Raw genomic sequence first — 7,372 nt, 5'->3', positions numbered from 1 at the left:
AACCTTACGGTGTGACTGTTTCTTTGTGCAGTGAGCATACGATCGCAAAGCCTTGAACTTCTGGGGTGAGAAATCGTGTCGCTCTCCTGAGCCCAGGAGCCCTTATAGATGTCAGAGCAGAGAGATGTTTTCTTAATGCTTTAAGGTAAAATATTACATGACAGAGCCCAAGAAAACACGGGACTCTAAAAAGCAAATTGACAAAATCTGTCATTTTAGAAAAACCAAATTTATTCAGGACTCCTCGTCTCCAGGAAAATCATGGAGAGGGAATGTCAGGAGCTGTGGTTTTCCTGAATAGGTCTTGGCTTGTGTACTTCATGAGCCATTCTTGAGAAAAGTCAATTTTTCACACATTTACAGAAATAATTTGCTTCAGATCTGCAATGACGGCTTGAAACCGCATGTGTTTCTGAAACTGCCAATCCAGTATAATGTCTGGGGTATCTTTTTTTTTTTTAATACTACTTAAATTAGATCTATGCAGAGTGTGGAAACAGCAGATCTCTGGCAATCCACAGACCAGTCAAGAAAAATTAAAAAAGGAACTTTCTTTGAGCAGACGAAGTGACAGTCTTGGGCCATTATCAGCAGAGTTGTGTGTAGCGAATGCACGAATCATTTCAGAGATAATGAGACATTAAGTTTCTTGGTTCACTATTTAAAAATATAAAACCAACAATTACAGATGGAAACTATTCATTCTGAGATTTAAGGAGGGAAAAGAAGAAAAAAAAGAGAGAGGGCTTATGTCTTTTGAACACTTGAGCATGCTATAGAGAATTGAACCAGGGCAGTCCTGATTGTCCCACAAGGGGAGATGGCAAGGCTTTGAGAGAAAGGATGAACAGGGCCCATGTGCCCTGGCTCTGGGTCTGCTTGTGACCCAGGCCGGGCCTCCAGCCAACCCTCTGTCTCCTGAGCAGTAGGAGGCCCACAGTGGGACTGAAGGTCCCCCGCTGAGCCATCCATTCTCCCCACACAGTCCCAAGGTGGGAGAAAGTGAAAGTGTGAGTCTGACTCTTTGTGACCCAGTTGACTGTAACCCACCAGGCTCCTCTGTCCATGAGATTCTCCAGACAAGAATCCTGGAGTGGGTTTTCATTCCCTTCTCCAGAGGATCTTCCGGACCCAGGGATGGAAAGTGGGTCTCCTGCACTGCAGCAGATACTCTACTGTCTGAGCCGCCAGGGAAGCCTCAAAGCAGGAGGAGTTTATAGAAAATACATAATGCACAGGTGGAAGTTTGGCTTACTAGATTCATCAGTGATTGACAAGAAATGTCAGGCATCTAACTCCATTGTCAGCGAAGCTTTTCTATTTGAATCACTTGAGGGCTGGGTGGGGGACTTCGTGAACAACTAAAGATCAAAATTTTTTAAATCCTTCATTCCTCATTTGAAGCACATTTCAGTAGAAAATGCATGGTTCTTGAACACCCCCATGAACTATCACACACGCTCAGTATTTAATAGGCAATCAGATTCAGTCGTTTATTTGGCAATTTTTTAAAATGTCTTATACTTTGAAACACATTTTTTAATATTATTCATTTGCACTGTGTAGATGCAAAACTGTATTGGACAAAGGCAAACTTCACTTCAACCCTGGTCGTAGTGAAATTAGTAAAAGCTAAAAATGCAGTACCTTCCAATGTCTGCGAGGGTGTCCCTAACCATTTTTAAGTTTGCAGTTAGTAGCAGTCATATACTATTCAGAGGTGTAAAAGCTTTTACAACTGAATGGCAAATACCAGATTCCATATCCTTAAAAATATTAAGCATATATTTCCTTTAATTAAAAAATACTCATTTGATTCTGTATGATACTTGTGAAGGTTATTTTGCAATAGTTTGATGATGATATATTGATTGAGGAACTCTCCCCTAATTTCCTAGAAAACGTTCATTAAAATCTCAAAGCGGTCTCTGATGCATTTTTTCCCTCAAAGAGAGTGTATTATTTGGAAAACAAACACTGTTGCCTTGCGATAGGTTTTTTTTTTTTTTTAAGTGAGCCAACACAACGGAATAAAATATATGATTGGTCGTGGCTGACTCACTTCCTGTTTCAATAACAAGCATGTCATTAGCAAAACTGTAAGCAGCACAGTTTGTCACCGTGTGTGTGGCTTTGTTTGTACATGTTGCCAGAAACAAGTTCTTAGGGAAAACACACTCATTGCTCTATTACCAAGAAAGAAAGTTTCGGCGAGTGGTTTTGGCAGCAGCTGTTGCCTTGTTTATTATTTATCTATAACTGAAGCTTCCCTAACGGAAGGGACAGTGTTTGCCCAGCAGCCTAAGTGGAGCTGCAGTTTTGCCCAGGGAAATCATAATTCACTCCTATCACCAAAGCCCTAACACGAATGCACACTGGCTTCCGAAGACAGAGTTGCACTCTAGCCGTGTAGCAGAGGGACTGGACATCAGGGAACCAAACTTTTGCCTGGCTTGGCTACCAAGTGACCATTTGAGCTTGGATTTGCATTTCCAGTTCTACAAAACAGCAGTGTTGAATTGTATAGTCTCAGAGCCTCCTTCCAGCAAAAACGTCTCTTTTCCTGAAATCAGGAAATTGAGCTGGCATTCTTCACACATGGGTGTCTGATGCTTGCTGAGTTTAGAACCTGCCCCCCCCACCCCCCCCGCTCCCGACCCCCTGAGATTCCCCACCCCCACCCCTGGGGCTCATTAAAGTGATTCGTCTGTGATTCATCACCATGCTACCTCCAGGGCAGGATGGCTCCTGCCTTGGTGCTACCACTTGTGAAAATTGCTGTAACTCGGCAGCTGGAGGAGTCCAGACCTGGCTCCGAGTCAGATCAGGTAGATGACATCGTCTGGAGCTCTGAGAGCAAAGGTGAGGTTGGGAGGGGAACAGAGGCCTCTAGTCCCCATGCTTCTGAAATCCTGCCCAGGGCTGTCTTGGACGCTGACGTGATTAGGCTCAGATTCACGGAGACCCACTTCAAGGATCTGCCGGGTTTATCTGCTGGAAACCACCTGGCCGAGCCATGTGTGTCTACCCCTTCGAGTGAGGGTGACCCAGCATCTTATCAGAGGGAGCCTCAGACCAACGCCCAGTCATGGCTGTGCCCCAGTTAAGAATCCCGTTGCCTGTTAGGGAACGTCTGGACTCACCATTTCTCTTTCAAACCCCTCCAAGAGAATTCGTTCCTGACCACATGGCTGTCTTGAATGCAGGCTAAAAATGCATCCTGAGTTTCCTTCTAAAGGCACCATGAAGCTGTAATAATTAACATCTTATTTTCATTCACTAGAATTCTACACTGACCTCTAATCTGGTGGGAGGTATTCTATAAGTGCTAAGTCAATATTTGTTCTCGGTTGTAAAAAAATGAGTAAAATGGGCAAGACCTTGCTTTCCTGTCACTGATAACCCTGTGTGTGAGCAATGCTTGTACATGGCTGGGTCGGACTTGGCTGTAACCGCCAGCCTGGTGCCTCCTGCACAGACCCCACTTATCTCTGATCCATGTGTACTCCTTATTCCCTCTGTGCTCCATGTGGGACTTGGCCACATGCACACTGTTTAAGATGCTGCTGAAAATGTCTTAATACTTTTTCCTTGGAAGCCTGGTATTCCTGGGAAGGGGGTGAACTATGGGAAAGTGTGTAATCCTCAGGAGCTGGGCCAACGGAATGTTTATGGGCCATGGGTCCTGGTTCTGGTTCTGATCAGACACTGTGGAGAGCCTCAAGTGGGCTTATTCAGGGTTTTCATCCATTCAGGAGTGATGTGGTCCACCCCTTGAGTTTAGAAGTAATTTGGATCTCTGGGTCCTGGGCAGAATCTAGGAAATACAAAGTCCGCTCCTCAGTTGCTTCTGCTTATCAAGAGTTTGTGGGCTGTGCAAGAACTGGGGCTGTAATTTCCTGCTTCCGCTCATGTTAAAGCAATAGTTGGGTCATCGATGATCTCCGGCCTGTCCACTGCGGGCAGTGTCATGGGGATGTGGATCCTCCTACCTGGGAGGGACAGAATCCACCTGGTCTCTCACTCCCCATTTGACCATCTCAGAATCATTCCTCCAGGCTTTCCCTTAGCTGGGGATCTAGCTGCAAGCTTCCCAGTCCCCAGCCCCTGGGGGTTTTCTTAGTGGCTTCTCACCACTTTACTTCCCAGCTCAGGACATGGTAAAGAGCTGCAAGCCCGCCTCCTCTCCCTTGGCTTATTTCCACCATGAACCTTCTCCTCTAAGGCCCTGGCTTTGCTCAGGCTACTCTTACCTCCTGGAAGTTTCCTGCCTCTTCCTGACCGCATCGTCCCCCATCTGTGGTATGACGGCTCTTCTTCTGTGCGTTTGCTGTGCCCTGTGTCCCCATGAGATACTAGAGTGTTTCTTTTCAACTATGGTTTCATTTGCACAGCATCTTCAGTTAAGGATGAGGGTCAGGGATGTCTTTTTTCCTGGCTCCCAGCCCACTATAGATGCACGGTTTCTAGACAGCTTCTAGCTGTGGGACTGCGTGCCAGTCTTGCCTTGGTCTCAGTTCCCTCACTTATGGTCTGGGGATGCTCTGACTTGTCTCAGGGCATCTCCTGGTCCTGTGGACAGAGGCTATCTCCTTCTAGCTCCCAGTGACCCTGGGGAAGTCAGCTTATTCATTCTCCTTGGAAAGCTCCTCAGAAGGATGGTTCCGCCCCAGGTCTGTTAACAGTGTTTCAGATTTGAGGCTCAGAACAGAGTGCTGTCAGCTGGCTTGCTGGTGGGCCCCATGTCCCCTGTGCCCCCTCCCCCCTCCCAGGGAGAGAGGCCAGGGTCAGAGCTGTTGGCAGGCGATGAGCAGACGTTCCTGCTGCTGTGGTTGTCAACCCTGCTGCTATTTTGGGGCCTGTATTGTTCACTCAGGGTTTCGTTTTCCTTTGCCGTCTATTTTGGCACGGCCTTGCTCCCAAAGGGCAGGCTCTGTTGTGGCCGAGGGTTCGTCCACATCTTTGTCCAAGTTTACGTGGTGACATGTCACCTCCAGAAGGAAAAAAAAATGAGAGCACGAGAACACGATCTTCCATGCAGAATTGTTTTTAAACACTTCAAAGCAAAAGAGACATCTTAGAACATTTTCATTTTCATATGTAAAGTTGAGGAAGTCAGATTTACCCAGTGCTGTGAATTGGGGGAACGGGATGGGCTGTGAGGACCAGTCTACAGTGTGTGCATGCGTGTGCACCTCTGTGTATGTGTGTGTGTGCACCTGTGTGTATGTGTGTTGTGTGTTGTGTGTGCGTGCATAAAATCCTTCATCTACTTTTGTTTTCTGAATGACATGCTTCTTGGGCCCCCAGGACCAAGGCTCTCTAGTCTCACTGAAACAGCCTGTAGATATGAGTGTCCCTGAAAACTTCAGTATGTGACTGTATAGTCGTGGAGGGGCCGGCAACAACGAGCTCCAGCTGCGCGTATGTAACACGCACTTGACAGCATGTGCTGTGCTCACAAGGGTCACAGTATTTTGTGTTGATCTTCAGCTTAATTCTGAGTGCCGGACCCAGGTACTCGAAGAGGACAAGGGCCAGCCAGGAGGTGTGAAGACTCTACGTGGCCATGCTCTGGGGACAACTGAGGAATTAGCCTTGACACTGAGGCTTGTACGAACTGAAGAGTCTTGTCTCGCTCCCAGATCTGGCAGCTCTGCATGCCTGGTTAACTGGGCTTACAGGAAAAACACTCACAGGTGAAAGACCTTTGGCATCCACTCCTAACTTTCAGTTCCGAGGACGGTGAGTTCCCGGTACAAGGGAGTGGAAGCTGACGTCACCGAAAAGATATTGCCTTGCTTTGAAATCTGCAAGTGCTTTCAAAGTCCTCCTGTACACAGGGCTGAAAACGTGTTTCCCAATTGTCATGGGCAACTTATAAACAGATGTTCCAGAAACAAATAAACCAAATACAAAAACACATTGGTTTGTGTTCAAGAATGCAACATGGTATTTACATGTGCCTTACTATGCTGTTTTCACTGACAAAGTTCCCAGAAGAGATTGTTAGGACTGAAAGTCCAAAATTAGCTCTAGGACAAGAGTGAAAAATTTCGACAGGCGCTCTGAAATGGTTTGTGTGTTTGAAGCCATATATGGGTGAAAGTAGCCATTTCAACAGGAAGTAAAAAAAAATAAGGAAAACATTTTGCACACAACAGAAAAATGCTTACACTTTCATCCGTGAAAAGGAGTTCATATTCCCAAGGTATGCTGAATGAGACTCCAGGTAGGTTTTAAATTTGCTTTTATAAAACTTATTTGAAATGCTTCACTAACTTTCAGGGTGGAATCAGGAAATGTTGCTTCCACTAATTATTATTTAACAGTTGGCTAGCATTTCACTTCTGTATATGTGCTCCTTCTCATAACTAAAAACTAGTGAACATTTAATTGAATTTTGATGATAATCTTAATAGCATCATCGTACATTTATTCCTTAAAGCCATTTCATGTTTGCAAATTGCTTTTGCATTCCTTTTAGCTAGTTACATAACTTACTTTGCTCAAAGAGTAAAATTAAATTCCTACGAATATAATGTGTTTTTGATGCTTCAGTGTAAATACAAATATGTCAAGGAATGCACGGAAATGATCTCATTTCAAGAGGGGTTCATCAGTGCTCGTCACCAAGTGTCTCTCCATGGCATTGCTGTTGGATCACATGCTGCCTTCCTCACAGGTCTAGGAGTGGCCTTGAGATTAAGTTCTAGAATATGGCAAAACTAATGAGAACTTCCTGTATAGCACAGGGAACTTTGGCCAATGCTCTGTGGTGACAAAGAGGGGTGTATGTATATGTGTAGCTGACTCAGTTTGCTGTACAGCAGAAACTAGCATCACATTGTAAAATAACCATACTCCAATAACAGAAATTTTTAATAATAAAAATAAATAAAATATGGCATTTCCTGGCATGTGGTCAATTGATTCAATCATCTAAACTCTCATCCGCTGACATCCTTGATTGTCAGGCCTGGAGCTGGTTAGACTCCAGAAGCGGTTCTAAATTTGGTGTTCTGAAGGAGGGGTCCCTGCTGTTCAATGGTCACCCTGAAGGACTCGTCGATTTCCACTGTGGAAGAGCAGCCAAGGGAAGCCCCTAAAGCAGGTGCTCTCTTTATCGGAAATTCTTTGTAAGAAAATCCTAATGTTGGATAGCCATCAAGGAACAGTCCAATCTGAGTAACCTCAGAATGCTAAACTGGGTGAAGAATGGCTCCGCAAGAGAGTTGCTGTTATTCTTACTCTTAAAAAATAAAAATCTTTCTACAGGGCTTGTGTGTTCAGGCTCAGCCTCCAGACAGCCAGTGGACCTACAGGGGCTGGAGTGGGGGGTGGGAAGGTGAGGAGGTGGCTGTGCCTTGGG

General features: G+C 45.3%; 1 long non-coding RNA gene across 1 annotated transcript in view; it reads left to right on the top strand.

Moving 5' to 3' along the window:
• The first annotated feature begins 5,886 nt into the window (after positions 1 to 5,886).
• LOC104986006 overlaps positions 5,887 to 7,372 on the top strand; it is a 37,971-nt gene continuing 36,485 nt past the window's right edge. The window contains exon 1 of the long non-coding RNA XR_824987.1: positions 5,887 to 6,232. This is a non-coding gene — a long non-coding RNA (uncharacterized LOC104986006). The remainder of the gene's footprint in view (positions 6,233 to 7,372) is intronic.

Source organism: Bison bison, unplaced genomic scaffold (assembly GCF_000754665.1).
Source record: "Bison bison bison isolate TAMUID 2011002044 unplaced genomic scaffold, Bison_UMD1.0 scf7180017864063, whole genome shotgun sequence".
Taxonomy (NCBI): domain Eukaryota; kingdom Metazoa; phylum Chordata; class Mammalia; order Artiodactyla; family Bovidae; genus Bison; species Bison bison.
The sequence above is the reverse complement of the archived record's forward strand: the minus strand, read 5'-3'. Positions and strand labels throughout refer to the sequence as shown.